The 19,676-nt window shown below is 38.5% G+C and overlaps 1 long non-coding RNA gene across 1 annotated transcript; it reads right to left on the bottom strand.

The window, feature by feature from the left end:
• Window positions 1-7,030: 7,030 nt before the first annotated feature.
• Window positions 7,031-18,191, bottom strand: LOC122974846. Its single transcript, XR_006400451.1, has 4 exons — window positions 15,797-18,191; window positions 9,837-11,378; window positions 9,062-9,629; window positions 7,031-7,863 (listed from the first exon to the last, which is right to left on the bottom strand). It is a non-coding gene; the product is annotated as an uncharacterized LOC122974846 (long non-coding RNA).
• Window positions 18,192-19,676: the final 1,485 nt, after the last annotated feature.

Here is a 19,676-nt window from a genome sequence, read left to right as displayed (position 1 = left end):
CTCTCTGTGTAGAGACAAAAAAAACCTTTTTCCTTCTGCCTTCCAATAGACTCTGTAATGCAGTAACAGATGTTTCACAAAGTTGAAAGTTACCTACAGCTGAAGCACATTCAGTTATTCTGACTAGTGTGTTCATGTGAGCTGTTTGGATGTTGGGGATTAACAAAGTTACTAAGTGCTTCTTGCTTCTTTCACACTCGCATTCATTCTTCTTTTAACTCTGTCTGTATATTTCATTTTCGTCCTCCCAGTCTCATCACCTTGGTCTCATCTACTTTGTGCCTCTGTGGTTTTTTTTTGTTTTTTTATTCTTTTTGGTGCCAGACTTGTATTATTACTTGTATAATTATCACTTTCCACCACGTCTGAATGTCCTTTCTCTCCCTATCTCTCTCCCTATCTCTCGCTGCCTTCCTCTCTCATTACCAGATGGGCTGTACAGTGCAGCATACCACTTGATGAGTGTTTCTGCAGACAGGGAGAACTGGGAATTTCAATACGATGCACTAAACAAAACAAACTGGAACAAGCTAAAAAACAAATGAGCACAGTGTTTGTCAGAACTTTTACTTTCTGGATCTGATTAGGTAAAAGGTAAACAATAGTTTTCTTCTAGCCCCATTTTGTGCTGCTCCTACAGTATCAACATTACATCTCAAGTCAAAGAGTTATGCGTCCAATTTTCTGAAAAAAGTATTTACCCAGCAATGTTTAAAAAACTTGGTTGTTTAACAACACCTGCCACTATCTGAAGTATTGCCATTTATCGCAGACTCTTCAGACAACAAACCTTTTTACGCGTTCCCCAATATATGCTTCTTTTTCCTTATCTAAACAAAGATGGTAACTGGAAATAACTGGTAATTGAACAACCAGATATGTAATCTGGTTGTTCAATTTGTACAATAGAGTAAAAAATATGAATAAAATGTATTTTTTAAATTAAAATATTACAGCATATTGATGTATATTGATATTCTACTTTTCAATATTTTCATATAAAATAACACATTCATATTAGGACATGATGTAATTTCTAGTTACCTGGATAAAAAATACTTCTTGAGAAAAATAACTTCTATTTATTTATTTTTATTATGCAGCAGATAGAATATATTTTTCTCCAGATGATTAAGAGTCTTTAAGAATTCAGGAAATACCTTCAGAAAAAAAATTGGATGCCCTGTAACTCGAATGTAATGTTAAATACACGAGAGGCAAGAAACTGGGGCCAGTATTCTACATGAATGTGTGCACACAACCTTTTTGCATATTCACATGTAGCAGGGTGTGTGTCAAAAGCAAGTTGACCACTCATTCATCACTCTGCTGTTTCCAGTCAGTCCACTACAATCAGCAACCATTCAGGGATCACAACCCAATTTCCAAATGACTTAAGAAAAATACTGTTTTTCGTGCCTTCCAGCTGTGATTCAAGTCTAACCAGAAATTATTTGTGTTTTGGTTGGAGCGGTATAATGTGCTTTTTTCTTGTTTGTTTAAATCAATGTCAAGCTCTGCAAGGAAGCAGCTTCATCGGGAGCCGATTTCCTCGGGCTTCAGCACAGAGAGATCAGTGATCTGACAGAGAGAGGTTGAAGGCAAAACAGGACTGCAGCCAGAGCAAAGGGAGATAATGAGAGAAGTTTGACAAAACCTGTAGATACTGGGAATAAAAAAGATAAATAGAAATTAGAGAGAGGGAAGCATATGTAACAAAAGAGAAGAAAAAAGAAAAAATCAAATAGAGCATGGCTGAATGAGAGGAGAGTCTCAGATGAGCAAGAAGAGAGAGACAGAAACAAAGTGAGAGCTCCACTAGTCACTGTAAAGCTGTCTAAAGGCTTTATCAGGCACATGTGTACTTTCCTTTTAATCTTATCTATTTTATGAATGCACTTACAGAAAGTGTTAACAGTCCATTTAAAAAAGGCTACAAACTTGCTGACACGAGTACAAACCCTAATCCTCATCCAAACATTAAAAGAAGAGTGTTCTACTAGTTAACCCGACTTTCATTGATCGGTTTGGACAGTGTTTGTGCTGCTTTGTTTCTCATTTCCTATGGAATACCAAACCTGAGTTCAAGTCCTGTCTCAGGTCTAAGGTTAATGTTGGCTTTTTTTTAAAACCATGGCCACTTTAACCATGGCTCACTATATAACATAGTATTGTTGCCATGTAAACAACAACAAAAATTCCTTCTGGATGTTCATGTTTGGTTCTTCAATGATTGTTGTCAACAATCAGTGGACAAAATACAATGTCCATGCCATCTTACCATCCACCACAGTTTTTCATTTAAATCTCATGCATACATAGGAAATAAGGTTCTTACCTAATCATGAAAGACCTCTGGAAACATATTTCAGGCTAGATTTTGTTCTCTGGTACAACTTGTTTCCAGTGGGACTGTGGATAATAGTGTGAAAGCTTGAACCAAGCTGCAGGCTCACAGGTCAAGTGGCACACAGAAAGTTGGCTACAGGAGATCAGGCCAAAATGAGCCACACTACCAAAGGACAGGGAAAAAATGGTCAAAAACAGGCTTAAAGGGAGTATATCATGCTTTTTGTGACTTGTGTTATGATGTTGAATGTCTATGTTAAACATGGTCAAAGTTCCAAAACTTGATGTGAACATATGTAAAATGCTAAGGTGGCTCCATGGGTTGTTTACATTGTCCACTCATATTTTGGACTGGATTTTGGCTCGAACATGTATGGATGTATTTGAAAAGTTTCCATTTCGAGTAAAGAATGAGAAAAAAGAATTGTAATCTGACTACTATTTTTTGTTTATGTAGCTTCTGGAACCAGCTAACCAATCAGAACAGAGTGGGCTCATTGGGAGGGGGGGCTTAAAGAGACACCGAGGATGTTCAAATCCTATAAATGCACCTTGGAGGAGACGAGGAGTGAGGAGAGAGGAGGCTCTTGTAGGAGTTTAGAGGGAGGAACCACAGGTGTATCCTCTGTAGAGGTTTTATAAGAGATGGCAACACCCCTTTGATCAAATGTCTTTATTGATTGGTCAGCTGATCTGACAGCACAGTAAACAATCCTGCTGTTGTTGTAATACAAGAATGACAGCACCAACAGCAGCTTTTCATATTTATTCATAAAATTATTGAATCATGAATCAATCATAAAAAACACTCTTGTAACTTTACTTTTTTCTTCATTCTGTCAGCCAAAGGCTTCTCCTTTTTTCTTTTCTGTTTGAAGTACATCTCAGCTCCTTAAAATAAAATAAGATGCTGCACAGTCATGTGTCTCCTATAAAATCATCCTGAGCCTGAAAAAGATGTCAGTCTTTCACAAATTAAATAAACTATACTTTATTCAAACATATTCTGCAGGCTACAGCTGTTTTTATTGCTCCTTTTCGTCAGTTCTGTGCTTCCAGTAACTAACCGAATTAAATTGTCTACTTGTGTCTAATTCTGTGGCAGCCAGGCGCTGCCACAGAATTAGACACAAGTAGACAATTTATATCAAATGATGAAAAATTGAAGCAGTTATCAGGTGTTTTCCTTCCAGCTATCACTATGTAGAAATTATTGAATAACAATTTAAAGTGTTAATTAATTGTACATGAAATTTTAAGTTAAACTTTACAAACTCTTAATAATTTCTACATAGTGATAGTTGACTTCTACATATTTGACACTTGAGGTGCTGTGCGTCATGAGTAGTTGCTGTCTCCTCAAAATGATGCTGGACTGAGTGAGGACGTCCTGTTTGATGAATTAAATTCCTCCGTCCTTGCATCTCTTCCCCGCATCTGTCTCTCGCATCCTTGCTGGGATGAGCTAAGAGACATGGGTGAGGGAACATATTAGCCAAATGAAAAGTACCCATAAACTGGGAAGCTAATACAGACAGAGCACAACATGTCATACTCTGAAAACCACGCCCACTGGAGGGGAAAACTATTGGCGCCATAATATGCAACCAAGGACTGAAACACTAACAAAATGACTGTAGCTAGCTAAAAACATTAGATTTCAGCCTGTCAAAGGATTATTTTAGCACCCTATGTCTACTAGAGAGGAAAAGATGTTGTAGTATGCTGTATGTTAGATAGTTGTATGCTGAAACCCGTTACATTAAGATGCAAGGGCTGACATCATGTCTACAGTAGAGTTAGCACAACTGTATAGAAAACTCCACCACATAACAGGCTGGCATGACACTTTTGACAACTTATATGGTGACTACAGTTAGTAAACTTAGGCGGGGAAATTACAGCACAGACATGCAATCATTTCCCATTCAGGCTCTTTTTACAGTTAGCATTTCATCTGAATGCAGGTTATTGCAGCTACTCTGTGATTTAAACGTCTATTACAAACACTGCATACCTTTCAATTCAACAGTTGTTCTGTTTTTACATTCAACCTGCGTGTTCTCTGTGACTAACTGTCTAGCTGTCCATGCAGCTCAGGTCGGGTCTGTGTCTTCCACTGCACGGCACACAGTAACGTTATCCACTTTTGTCTTCTTAAAAGCTCAGTTTTTCAGTTTGGCAGCTTATAAAAACTTAGCTCTGGTTTCTTTATCCTGTTGGTGCTGCATCCCGCCACACAGCAGCTTTTAGGCATTTTTCTGTTTGAAGTGACAAGGAGGCACCTTCACGCAATACAAAGTCAATGTAGAGCAATGACTTGTTTTCACTTCTAGGGTGGGCTTGTAGGATGAGGTGGATTGTGAGGTGATGGCTGAGGCTAGTGACAACTGCTGGACAGGGTGGGAATAGCAGGGAAACGGCCTTAATCATTGGAGCTGGAAATAGGGTGACGGAGAAGAGATAGAGCAATAAAAACAGCCCTTTTTGACTAAATCATCAGTCATAGTATTTATAAGCCATGGAAAAAAGACATTCTATAACTACTCCTGTGTGCTGTTGCAAGCTATTATATAGTGATCTGTAGTTGTTTTTGTTTTAGGATGTTGACACGTTTCAATTTAGGCAATTTAACTTTTAAAAAAAGACTAGATTTTATGACTGAATAGGAAACAAAAATGATGTTCAAGATAGACATATTTGTTGGCAGGCAGTGTGTGAAATGGGAAAAGATGAAGCAACTACAGTGGCAGTATGATCTGTTTGGATATGGTTGAAAATCTACACCATTTTGTCTGTGAGTCTCACGAGGCAACATCTCCTCCTTTTCTCCCATCTTTGAAAACTGCCAAAAGAGCATAAAATCATCTGGAGAGACGTTGACAGGTTGGAGCTGTGTTTGTGTGAGTTAACAGCCTGCACTGAGCACTTTGTATGAAGTAAATAATCGGGTTTCCACTCTGGGAATTTGGATGTCATTACATCTTTTGAATTCTCGTCATAGCCTGTTTGCTTGCATGTTTTAGTATGTGTGTCTTTTAAAGCATGCCTTTGTCAGCATACTTGAATATGTGTGTATTTGTGTTTTTAGGTTACGCGTGTGTATGTGTGTGTGTCCAGTTGTCATCTTAAAATCCACTTAACATTTGTATAAGGCATATAATCTCCTCTCTGTTGTGAATATGATGACGCTTTTGCCTCTGAGCAGCTTTTGTTCACCCATCACATCTTATTCTTTATGCTGACGTATGTGTGTGTGTAATATTAGCATGTGTGGCCTTAAATGTGTCATTTAGTGGATGTGTGTGTTCTTGTTTAAAAGAGTTTTGCTTATTGCTTGTTTGTGCATATTTCAGTGTATTATATTTGTGTATGCATTGTCAGTTACTTGCTTGCCTGATTCCAATGTGCATGCGTGTGTCTTGACTCCCACCTTACATGTTGCCCCCTCTTCTTTTGTGTGTTGGAGATGGTGATTTGTGTCTTTCATGTGGCTGGTTTTTCCTCTTCCTCCCTCATTTCATTCAAACGCATTGACAAAGTCTATCCATTCTTCAAAGCAGTTTTTTTCTGACATGTTTGTTGCTTGCAAATTGCTTTCTTACTGTGTCACTCACAAGGGTTCTGTTGTGACAAATCTGACAGTCTGACTGAACATCTGAGTGGTTTTCTGACTATTTGCCTGTCATTTGACTGAGTGACTGACTGATTTGTGGAAGGCTGAATGTCTGGCTAGCTTCCAGACAAGGTGACAGACGGATTGACTGTCTGCTTTGTTGACAGAGTGATTGACTGGATGTAAATCTGACCGACTGTATGTCTGTCTGAGTCACTATTGACTGGCTGTCCAGCAGGCTGAGTCACTTCCTGGTTAGTTGTTATGTCAAAGGCTGGCCAGCGGGCTGTTTGACTCAATTGGTTTGCTTGGAAGTGGACAAACTGGTAAAATGATAAGTTTGATTAACTATTTATCTGATAGTTTGGGTAGTTGAATTGACTGACGTGTGGAATGTTTTGTATTATGGGGTTTGTTTTGTCTCCCTTCTTATACCAGTAATACTGTAGCTGTCCCTATTTGGGCTATGACTCTTCCACTAGAGCTCAATAACATTATAAAGGCAATAAGTAAGATCTGTCTGGGTGTGTCATAATTTCTTTGAGTGTAAAGTGTTTAACAACCACCCAGCTCAAAAAAAGAAACCTGAAATACCAGCACAAAGTAACTTTCAAATCTAATCATTATGTGGATAGCTCAGTCACATAGAAACTAAGGAATTGTTGAATTAAATACATAGTCCGACATTTGTTAGGTTACTAGTCCTTCAAAATCCAGACCTTCCATCACTTCACCCACTCCATTAACCTGCCAGCAAACAGCCTGACTTCCTGGTCGTCCATTCCCAGTCTTTAAAGCCCCCGAAAACTTTGCTTCAAATTCCCCTCCAAAATTGTTTGAGCTTCACTGTGAAGAATGATGTATGTGCAGAGTTTGACACTAGAGGGATGGTTTCATATTCATCTGCAGAAAGCGAAACATTTCTTTGTGCTCACCGAAAATCTGTGTTTAAGACGTGTACTTTCATGTATAATTTGTGACATCACAACTACTTTGGAGCCAGTTGTGGTCCAGTATTCAACTTACACAAGTGTGATGGGGGACTTCAACGTGAGGTAGGAGACATCTTGTGTACAGCAAGTTAAACTTTTGAAATGGAAATATTCATATATTGCATATTCATTGATTCTTTAATTTTCAATGAGAGAGAAGAAGGAGATGTCATTTTAAGGATTTTAACTTGATAATTGACCTTTTCATTGTGAAAAAACATATTGGGCACAAATTATCATTCCAAGTAGAGTGTTTTATGTACATCTTAAAACATATACAGAGGGAATATTTAAGTATTTCTCCAACAATAACATTAAACTTTCAATAACTGTTTTGGCCATTTGGGATCAGCGGAAAACAAGCTCTTAACAAAATACTGTCATATTATTGCCCTATAAGTTGATAACTTTGGCACAAAATTGTGTGTTAATGTAAGATGAGGGCTGGAATTTCAACATTTTAGAGACAAGGCCACGTGGCCTTTGGTGTAGTCAATTTTTTGGGGGCACAAAGGCCAAATGCCAGGGCAGCAAGGCCATCAAATTAAGGAGGGTTTTATTTCTAATACATAGTATAACTATCAGTGAAATATATGAATAAAAAATCAGTTTATTTCACAAAATAATTTATTGGTATTTACAAATTACCAATATTTACACAACTTCCTAAATCAAAAGTTCATTCATGCTCAGCTTTGGATTAAGAGTCATTGAACTGTTTGAAGATGAGGATGGGGAGTCAGGGGGAGTTGCAGTGTATGTTTTGGGGTTCCTTGGACCATATGGTCAATCTGCAGGAGCACAACCCTGTGACTTGATGAGGGGGAGATCTTCAATGGTGGATGTATGCAGGCTTAAGCACCAGTCTCCCTGGATTCTCTTCATGATTGAGAACTGCCACTCTACCTGAGAGGGAGAGACAGGGAACACTAAGATGATTCTAATGAGATGTAGCAGGTTGGGGTACATGCTTCCTGTCTCCATCAGAAACCTTGACCATAGCGGGAGGAAAGTTTGGCACTTGAGTTGGTGCACTATGTGAACTTTCACTTATACAAGCAATGTTTAACATTATATGTTGACTTTCTTGTCTTCTTCATTCACTAATTTATCAAACTTTCAAAGCTCAGTCGACCTTCTCTTCTGAGAAGTTCACTCAGTCACAGCTTTACAGCATTGGCATATCAGGATGAGTTTGATTAAGTTTCCTAGTTGGCCGGTGTTAGATTTGTGTCAAACTATCATCATAAATAGCCAAGTTTTCCAGCGGCTCATACCAGGCTCAAAATCAAACCCACCACATATTATGTGTGCAGCATTTCGCTTGATTTTGCCCAATAAGAATTCAGTAGTGTGCTGCTGGTCTTTCTGTTTGTGGTTTGTGTTTGTGGTCTGTTTGGCCAGGTCAGAACAGAGAGAGTGATACTGTCTTGTAAGCAAAAGAAAGATAGCAATCAACCTCATCATCTCCTCTCACCTCTACAGTCAAAGTCAAGGAGCTTCTCTTAGCATCCCACTTCTTCATCCTTCCCTTCACTCATCTGCTCTCATTCTCCTCCACTTGATTCAATCCCATCCTAAAAAGCCCCATCTTCCTGACTCTCTTTTACAGTATCTCTTCTCCCTATCCTTTATTTATTTTTGTCTACACTTTGCCTCCTTTTAGTGTAATGTATCTTTTATTTACACATGACTCCCTCTCTTTCAGTTCAATTCAATTCAATTCAATTCAATTCAATAGGGCTTTATTGGCATGGGAAATGGACGTTTACCTTGCCAAAGCAAGTATGAAATATTTTTTCTCTAACAAACTGAATGCTATTTTGTATCAAACTGAATACTATTCAGAAAGTGATTTTTACACTACAAGGTTTTACATTACACTTCGTACAACATTTCCATGTAGCTTATTTTTATTAGGGTAAGGTACGAAAATGCATCAGTACAAAAAAAAAAAAATCATCCACTGCGGAAACCAAAAATATTATATCGTATTGTACAGTAACACAGTAAAGCCATAGTGCTACACTTAAGATTTCATCCACCTCACTGAACGTTCTGTCACTCCTGTCTGTCTGGCCACAGATTTTGAACAATATCACACCTGATATTTTCACTGGTGATGCACAGGGGGAAAAATCTTCTTGCATGCCGCAACCATCCCCTGCAATCTTCTGCTGTGTTGTCATCACAAGCAGCATCCATTGCAGCAAGCAGAGAAATTTGATCTTGAGGTGGATGATCATATACTTCCCAATTCCACGCAGAAAGGAATACCTCATTTGGATTCAGAAATGGGGTATATGGTGGAATGAACTCCATCAGCATCCGTTGATAGACAGCAAACCATTCCCTGATGACATTTGCACAGTGGCTTACATTATCCCACACAGTTACAAAATTTGGCAATATGTCTTATCAAACCTCTCTCACTCTCAGGGATAAGATCTCTGTAGAGGGTGCCCAAGAACATCAGGAGATGCTGGGCGTTGTATGGGCCAGTAATGGGAATATGTGTACTTACATCATTCTCAGATATTGCAGCACACATTATTATATTGCCTCCACGTTGGCACATCCACCGTGGTTCGGTGGCCTATAATGTTTCAGCCACATCTCCGGCCTTTAGCCAGATTGAAAGGAATTTCACTTCCTTCCAGTTCCATTATTCTCTATAACACAGTAAACAATATATCAAATCAATTTTACTGTAGAATCATACAGTTACAGCAAAGTATACAGTAAATGTTCTGTGTTCTTCTCTACAACTTCAATAAGTATATACAGGCCTATATACTGCAAGTATATACAAGCCATAATAAAGGAAAACTCATAACACTGTACAATATACTACTGTGTAGTGCACACCACTGCTTTACCTGTACATTCTGGTACCACTGATCCTCCACTCTTTCACAGTTTCTCTTAAATGGTACCCTGTAGAGTTGTTTCATGGTCATCTGATGTCTTTTGTAGTCTGTCTACTGTAGAGATGCTGACAGAGTTGATATTTTGAAAGACTCCATCGTCCTTTAAAATTGCACTCTGGATCTCTCTCAATCTAATAGCATTATTTGCTGTCACCATGCTGCAGATCTCTTGCTGAGGTGGAAAAACTGCTCTTGGCACAAGGTAGTTGTCTGGTATTACACATTGGAATTTAGAAATAGATCATATTAATGTATTTGTATTGTACTGCAATGTACTGTACTGTGTGCCGGCATGAGTTTTAGACATGCATTGTCTTATGGTTACTGTATTGTGGTAACTGGAATACTGTAACATGAATAATTACAGTACTAAGTGAGTATATACCTGTTTTTCCTGCAGAATGTTTGGATAATTGAAGACACTGTAGACTGGTTTACATTAGGCTTCTCTTGGCGACCAGCCTCTGCCATTGTAAGGCCCCTGTTAATTACATGGTCCACAGTTGTGGCCCACATTTTATCTGGGGCAGCTCTATGTCTTTGTACTCTTCCGCCTCTTCCTCTGTTTTGCTCTCTTCCCCTCACGACCCCTCCATGCATCCTTACTCCTCTTCCTCTTTCACCTCCTCTTCTATGAACAGACTGTTGCCTCTGTTCATTATTTACATGTTCAGAAACTACAGCGATTCTGTTGCAGTCAAGCTCTATAAATGTGTTTGACAATATCCATACTCATGAATAGCACCTGTCATCTAACTTGGTTGATGTAAGATTTGAGAAACTCCCCTTCGTTAGTGATGTTCAAGTTTCACCTGACAGGCAATTTAATTTAGCAGATGTTACAAAACTTGCATATTAATGCTTGTTATGGAATATATCCCTGAGAGACACTGACGGTGGAATGGACTATTGTGCATGTGATGACTTACACATTGGAAGAATTCCTACATGTTTTGGAGAATAGAACTATTCAACTGAGAAGCAACATAATTAGTTTTGATCAGCAAGACATCTGCATTTGGTAATTGTGCAAATTGTGTTGTTTTGTTGTCATGTTGTTTTGAAAATATTCATTATCATTTGAGAATTGGGCAAGAGCAACTGAGAAAAACTGTAATTGAATGTATTTAAAGATATTTGTTCTCTATGTTTGTACAGTAAGTATGTCTATGTACAGGGATCAGCACAGTGCAAGTGGTCAGTGCAGGGATACACAGTCTTCATGGTGGTTGTATTCCATTGGATGCCCTTTTCCAGTCACAACAGCTCACAAATCTTGCTGCTGTATTTCACCCAGCAGATATGGAAGTTTTTTGTTATTAGCATGTTTTCAAAGTCTTTTTGGGTGGGTAGAATATGTCTTGATACAGTTGGCAGTTGGTTACAAACTGCAGCTCGGTTTCCACCTCCTGCTGTGTGCAGTGGATGCACAGTCTTTGTCTGGAGAGCCAGTGATGGCCTCTCTCCACGGTGCGGTTGTGATCACTGAGTCTGTAGGGGAGAACGGGGTAACATGAGCCACTTTTTACATATGATGATTTAACTGCAAAATGAAAGTGTATTAGTTTCAAATAATAGTTACTATATATACCTCAAGTTGTTGTGTACCCATGGAAATTAAAACAAGTTATCTAATTATCATGGTTTATGAACAATGAGCCATCAAAAAAAGTTAATCCAATGACACATCTTACCCCAAGGTAGGGGTAAAATGAGCATGGGGATGGGGTAAATAGTGATACCATTATATACTGATGTAAAAATTACACAAAACCAAACAAATTAATTATAAAATTAAAAATAATTTTGAACTTGATTAATGCCATCAATTTAAGGCAAAAACTTGTACTTTTAAGTAAAATGATATGTTTGTGTCCTGTTGTTCAACATGTTACCTGAGCATTTTCAGTAAAGATTGAACTATGATCTTTGTGTGTTAGCTACAGAAAGAATGTGTGTGTAAATGTGCTTTTGTAAAGGAAAACCTGGTCCAGGTCTGAATGCTGGACCCCTACAGTGAGGGGGTCTGGGGGCTCTGTTATGCTGTGGGGGGCATTTTGCTGGCATGGTTTGGGTCCACTTGTCCCTTGTAGAGGGAAGGGTCACTGCAAATCAATACAAAGTTGTTCTGAATGATCAGCTTTATCCTATGATGAAACATTTCTATCCTGATGGGAGTGGTCTCTTCCAGGATGACAATGCCCCCATCCATAGGGCATGAGGGGGCACGGAATGGTTTGATGAGTATGAAAATGATGTGAATCATATGCTACGACCTTCACAGTCACCAGATCTCAACCCAATTGAACACCTATGGCAGACTTTGGACTGAGGTGTTGGACAGCGCTCTCCACCACCATCACCAAAACACCAAATGAGGAACATTTTTGACAGCACACTTGTTGTTTGGATACATTGTGTTAATGATGTCATAGGTTTTTCCCCAACACCACTTTCTAATAGTTGATACAGCAGACACTTGTGCCAAATTGAATCAAAGGATTTTTGAAGTCAACAAAGCAGGAGAATAATCTGCTTTTGTTTTTGTTTATTTGGTTGTTAATTAGGGTGCTGAGGGTGGAGATACTATCTGTTGTGCGATATTTGGGTAAAAAGCCAGTTTTGGATTCGTTCAGGACATTATTTTCAGTAAGGAGTTGTAGGAGTCTGTGGTTCATGATCATACAGAGGATTTTCCCAAGGCTGCTGTTGACACAGACCCCACGGTAGTTATTGTGGTCGAATTTGTCTCCACTTTTGTGGAGCAGCGTGATCAGTCCTTGGTTCCAAATACTGGGAAAGATCCTGGAGCTAAGGACGATGTTAAAGAGTATAAGCATTTGGAATTTGAGGTCTGAGAATTTTATCATTTCATTTAGGATGCTGTCAACACCACAAGCCCTCTTGGTTTGGAGTCCAGCGGGTTCTGATAGTCTTTTATGGTTGACTCTAAATTTTGCAGTTTATCTTGTATGTGTTTTTGCTGTTTATTCTTCTCCATTGGACCAAAGAGGTTGGAGAAGTGGTTTACCCATACATCTCCATTTTGGATGGGTAGATCCCCATGGTTTGTTTGTTTAGTGTTGCAATTTTCCCAGAAGTGGTTTGTTTTTATGGATTCCTCAATAGCATGTAGATGGTCTCAACATCTCTCTCTATTTTTATCTTTCCTCCTCACTCCCTCCCATTCACACATTTTTTTTTTTTTAGCCATCATCCTCCGCCTTTTCTTTCACTCTCTTATTCTCTTCCTCAGTTGGTTTTAGCGGAGGAGTGGGAGAGGTGAAGAAGGTCACTGTGGAGATAAGTGAAGCTTGTATCAGTCTGGCATCTCCTCCCCTCCAGATTGGTTTCCTCCTGCCCTCTAGTCACACCGATGCATAATTCATCTATCCATCTCCCTTTTGTCTTTAATTGTCGATTTTTCTTTTGTTTTTTTTTTCTCCATCCTTTAATCTCTTTATCTTCTTGGCTGTCTTCTCTTTCTATCACCGTTTTTGCTCTTTGTCTTCTCCTTTCTTATTGTGCACTCTCCTCCCTTTCTGTCTCACTTGACTTCCTTTCTTCCATCTCTCTGGTTCTTTTTTCTTGCTCCCTGTGAAAAGTTGTTAAGTGGTGGTTTTGCCGATAACACTTGAGACTGTGAAGCGAGTATGCGGAGCTGTTGGAGAGAGATGGTATCCGGAAGTGTTTGTTTGTTCATGTGCGGCAGGCATCTCTCCCTGAATGTGTATGCTTTTGCATTAATGACATGTCTCACCCATGTCTATGAATTTGTGCTTGTTTTCTTGTGTGTGTGTGTCTGTGTGGCCTATCCCTGGATGTATTCCTCGTTGTAATGTCATCATCATAACTCTCATCCACTGTTAGCAACCTAATTTTGAGCTAGACTCTGTTTATTGCAATGTAATGTTTGGTTTTGTCATAAAAAATGACACTAGCACTTTTCCATCTATAAAAGAAACAATCTCTGTAGCTGTACAGTACAATACACACATCACACACACACACATACACACACCTCCTGAATTGCTCCTAACAAATGAGTGTAAATAAGGCCGTTTAGGCGTAAGTGTGGTACTTCATCATTTTCCGCTGCAATAATTATTGGACTCTTATCTTTTTTTTTTTTTTTTTTTTTGCTCATTTCCACTCAGTGCAGAATCGGCTGGCTGGTTGAATTATGCATGTTTGTTTGTTGGTTTCATTACAGAAGCAGATGTCTCAGCTGGAATAATGGAGGATTTTGTGTTATTACATTGTTGTTTGTTTTTTTTTTATTTTCTCACATTCTCTGCTTGAGGAGATGATGAGCACTTTGGGGTCCTCTGGCTCAATATGAATGAAATCTTCAGACACTGCTGCACACATTTGATTATAGTTAAATCTAGCAAGCAGTAGTGAAGGGGTCAGGGATGGGTTTGCTGTTGTGCTTGCATATGAATCCAGCCTCATTTCCGTGTTCCTTGCTCTCTATTTCTCTGTGTCACATCATCTGCGAGCTTTCAGTCATAATGTTATTTCATCCAGAATTTATTATCTGTATTGTAGTCCTTATTTCTCTCACACAGATAACACATACTGTACATTATGCATCTCTGAATCACACAGATTCACACTATTTCTCGTCAGACATTACAAAAACAAGCTATCCTCACACACACAAATCATACAACTGCACCTACAATCTGCAGTTTCAGACTTTTTTTAACTAAGTAATTTTATATGATAGTTTACTACCCACTAAGTGATTTTTCTCAGTCACATCCAACTGATGCAATAAGGCCTTGGTGACCTTTTTAACCTTTTAAATTGCATTTTTGTCATCCACACCCAAGGGATCGGGAAATTTTTATACTATAGTACACATAAATGGTCTGAATGCACAAAATCTGCCTTATATTGAGCTGCAAGCCCTGCATGCACAGTCCACCTCCAAGTTGGCTGAAAGGATAAAAATCCATCTCTAACTTGTCTGCTTCTATTATCGCCATCTGCACAGTGGTAATGCAAAGTTTCACCTCCTTCTCTAAGTTGCCTCAAGGCTTAAAAGACCTTTTTCAACAGGTCTCCTTGATCATCATCACCAGCCCTCAGGCCAAACTGAAGCCTGAAAATGTGTTTGAATTTTGCTTTATGCTTGATAATGTTACAAGGCACGTAATTTTGTAAACATACACTTTAAATTTTCTCCAATAGGTATAAATTGCTTTAGGCGGTGCCACTGCAGATACCTGATTATACTGAAATGTCTGATTTCTAAGTGATACACAAAATAGATACACTTTGATGCTGAAAAATAAAGTAAATGGTGCTTTTCAACACCATTTGCTACATTTTTGAGAAGGAAAAGCAACTGTTATGTCTATTTTCATATCTCATGCTTCATTTAGAACAAACTCTTAAAGATACAACATAAGATTTTCAGCCTATGATCACATCCTGCTCCCCTCACAGCAGGTCAAGTTCCCATTCCAACACTTGTTGCCAATGCTCTACCTTGAAATGACATCTAGCCTGAGGTGAAAGTGATCCTTACAGACATCACAGGTGTTAAAGAGGTAGACGATCAACGTAGCTAATGTGAAATGAGTTCACTGTGTTTTCCAACAGGTTTTGCCTCTTTACTGTAGTTTAGTGTTTGACTACATTCTGCCACCAGGAGGATTTAAACCTGAGGACACACAGGGTCACAGGGTCCTACGCTATATCCTACTGTATGTATCTAGCAGCTTTACTGTAACATAAAATGACATAACTGACTTTAAATATAACCAAAATATAACAGTGTAAAATCCCAGAACCTGTAATTTCTGCTAATTTACTTAACACATATTGAGAAAATGCATGTATCTGTCATTAAGTAAAGCTATGAGAGCAATATTTAAAATGTACTGTATGATAATTACCTCTCAAAACCAGCGCATGAATACAGAGTATGGTAGAAATGCAGGGTTAGCTGTTTGAAGCTGTCAGGCAGCAGACAGTATGCCCAGTGGGACCAGGGCAGAGTTAGCTTCTCCATCCCAGCATCTTCCTTCATGTCTGGGTCACGGACTTCTCCTCCTCCTTTTCTCTTCTTGGAGGCCAAGGGACTCCCTGGTGGTCTGTAATGAGCTGCAGAGTCAGCACCGACTGCACACACAAGCACAGAGATGTGTACACACATTGACATGCGCCCACGTCTAAAGACAGGCATACATCAGCATGAAAAAACACACAATGCAATGTGTGTATGCATATGTTTGCGCACACACTTGAAGAAGAGCAGCCCTTTGGAAGCAGAATTGATGAAGCGGCAAACAAGGCTACACCGAGCCACAGCTTTTCTTTCCTTTCTCTGTCTTAACTTAGCTTGTGTAACCCTCTGTTACAGCACCTGCTGTCAGATTGAAGTGGAGGGATTGTGACGAGCTTATTATACAAGAGTATCTATATAGATATCAAGATGGATAGATAGATAGGTAGATGATCACTTCCTACAGCGATACATAAATCTTTTCTTATTATGTTCTCTCACAAACACAGTATAATATGTAAGATTGCTGGTATTGAGTGTGGGTGCTCATTAGCAGATTCCCTATCGCCAAGTTGAAACTCGGGGATATTAGGTTTCCTTCCTCTAGACACTGGTAATGATGAAACTATAGGGACCACACTTACAGAGACACACAAACACACGGTCAGTACAGTGTAAGGATAAACATGAACAGAAATAGGCAAGAATAATAGTAATAAAAAAACATATATGCATATACCAGACAGCACATGCTTGAAAATATTCAACAGCTTGTAAAATGGCAACACAAAATTGATTTCCTTTACAGTCATGGCTGCGTATTCCTTCTCCTGCAAGAGAGGAGAGCAAAATGAGTCACCCACCATATCATTTAAAAACATAAGTTAGTGTACAAAACCTGATAAGTGACATTTTGTGCTGATTATGTAGAAAACAGATGACCGGGATGTTGAAAATAATTGTGTTACATGTTTACCCTCTCTCTCTCTCTTTCTCTCTCTCTCTCTCTCTCTCTCTCTCTCTCTGTGGTGTAGTGGCACCTGCTGACCAACTGAGGAACAGTTTAAAGAGACAGCACTCAAACTATTCTAGCAATTTCCTTGCTCACACGCAAATATACACATACACACACAGACACACACACCACACACATACCTCACACTTCCTCAAATAGACAACAACAATTTTATCTTTTCCAAGACATCCAAGCAAAAGAAATGCTGCGGACAAAAATTGGTTTGCTGTTGGCGCTTATGTTTACTTTCTCCACCTGAGCAGGAAACAGTATTCCCACTGTGTTTGAATAGCCAGTGCATGAAATTTCAACCATCTGTGTTTTATTGGATTATAACAGAAAATGTGCTGTGCTCCTTCAGTGTGAAGCAGACCTGTAGGCGACAGAGCAGGGAGGATGAAAAGACAAAGGACAAGCATTAGGTGGGTGGCATGGTGCTTTGGTGACCTGAGGTGAATGAAATGTCACTGGTAAAAACAGCGGTATTCATCGTAGAAAAGCACAGACCTAAAATAAATTATGTGAAGTACACACTTGTATGGATGTACGCATATATTTATAACTGGTCACATGTTCCCCAACACAATCGTATCAATCAATCATCTAATGAAATCATTATGTCGCAATCCACCCTGCACTATTTGTTTGAGTTTTGGGAAAGATTGGAGAAACATTTGGCTTGCAAGGCAGATGTTACACTGAGCCACAACTAAAAATAGCTATATTAGGTTACATGAGACACAAATAAAAATGAAATGACAGGTGTAGTGTTGTGATGACATCTTAGTCATCACAGGAATAAAGTCTGAGATCAAATAAGAGTTTCAGTCTTGGGAAGAGATTTGTAATTTAAACCATATACTATATTCTGAGTTGTGAAAAGACCCTCAACACACACTGACAGAAGGAGCAAGAAAGGCCCTGGTCAAACCAAAAGGGGGTGTTGTTGCTCTTCTACAGTAGTAGGGAAACCTACAGCATGCTGCTGTAGTGAAAGTATAGTATTTCCTTTAGTTCTTGTTCATTTCCTGTTATTGGTTGACATATCTACCCATAAATCTCCTGTCTTGAAGTTTAAAAAACATTCTTTACTTCCTTTTCAAATCTGCTATGATTACTACAGATTTGACAAAAGAAAGCAATGCGGAATATTTAGTTTTAGCCGGATTCATGCCTCTTATATGTTTTACATTTACCAATATTTAAAACTAATTAAAAAAAGAAAAGAAAAATTAAATATACGTAAGTAAATAAGAATTTAAAGAAAACTCACTCTGGGAATTGTTCTCTTATAACAGTAATATTTATCATTTATTTATTTTACTTTATATTATATTGTAAATATCCCCAATTTTTCTTGTTTTTTCTCTTTTTGTGTTACTTTATTACATTTTCCTCTAATCTTGCATTCACTGTATATATATGTTTTGTATAACTGACAAAACATTTACAAAAAAAAGTGCCTTTGTTTCTGGGTCACTGCTAAATGGAGAAGCCCTCAGTAGGAAGAAAAAGAAAAAAAATCAATTAAGATTAAATAATCATGATAAGCTTGCAGAATACAATTAAAATACTCTTGAATGATGCACTGAATGCACATCCTGCTGCTGTGAAGCTACTCAATAATAATAATGAATATCGATAATAATATCGGAATGTTAAACTTAGTAGTTAGATGCAACATAGTAATTATGAAAAAGATAAATATAGAAGAGGAGTAATATAGAGAACAGAAAGTAGAAACTTTCTGGAAACTCTTTACTTACAAGAGATGATGCAGTTGTCTGTCTCCTACATTTACTTCTTATACAACACTTAGACACTCTCTGTAACAGACCACTTTTCATTGATTTCACCTCTGCTTTCAATTCACTTCAATTCAGTGGCATCAGATGATTAAGAAGTTCCTTAAAGCACTTTAAAGTTCTCAGCAGTTTTCTTTAGCAAACTCAAAGGCTGATAACACACTGTCAACCACCAGTGACACTGTCATTACTCAGGACTGTGTGCTCAGCCCATTTATTTTCACTCTCTGCACAAAAGAACGTCACACCCCATCCAACGCCCATCAACAGTCAATATCTTACTTCATAAAACGTCAAAGGTGCAATTTTGTTCTCAACTCAGTGTCTCCGAACTGTCTACTTCATCTGTATGGCAGCATCATTGAACCAGATCTTCTATACTTAACCAGACAAAACTCAGAAAAAGTTCAATCACAAACTACTTTATTTCTGTTTCTCAGATATGTCCAAGAGGTAATTCCATCCTGCTTCACACCAACAAGTCAAAACTACCACTCCTCACTCTTAACCACATGGAAACTGATCACTAAAAACTATGGTTTACATCCAGCCATTTAACATATCTACTATATAGTACACAGATTCATCCAGGATGTGTGACTGGAGGCAGGTAACTGAAAGCAAATCTCTCTGTCAAAAGTAAGAAAAAAATATCTTCCAATCTGAACATATTGGAGGTATTTCTGACCCACAACTGCTGACAAGGCACCATCTTCAAGCCCTGTCCTCTCGTGGATTGCCAAGATTGCATAATGTCCTGTCTCCGCCATGATGCCTTTTGGATATATTAGTTTCTACTGTAGCTTGGATAAAAAAGATGAGCTGAGGTAGACTAAAAATATTCTTGGCCTTCAGTATTTCTGTGCTGCAGACACAGAGTCTATCACCTGCTGTTCTATTCTTCCTCCAACGTGTTGCTGTTGTTACTTAATTACATAAATGTCAGGTTC

This window comes from Thunnus albacares, chromosome 23, assembly GCF_914725855.1.
Source record: "Thunnus albacares chromosome 23, fThuAlb1.1, whole genome shotgun sequence".
Lineage (NCBI taxonomy): Eukaryota > Metazoa > Chordata > Actinopteri > Scombriformes > Scombridae > Thunnus > Thunnus albacares.
This window is presented reverse-complemented; position numbering and strand designations above follow the sequence as displayed.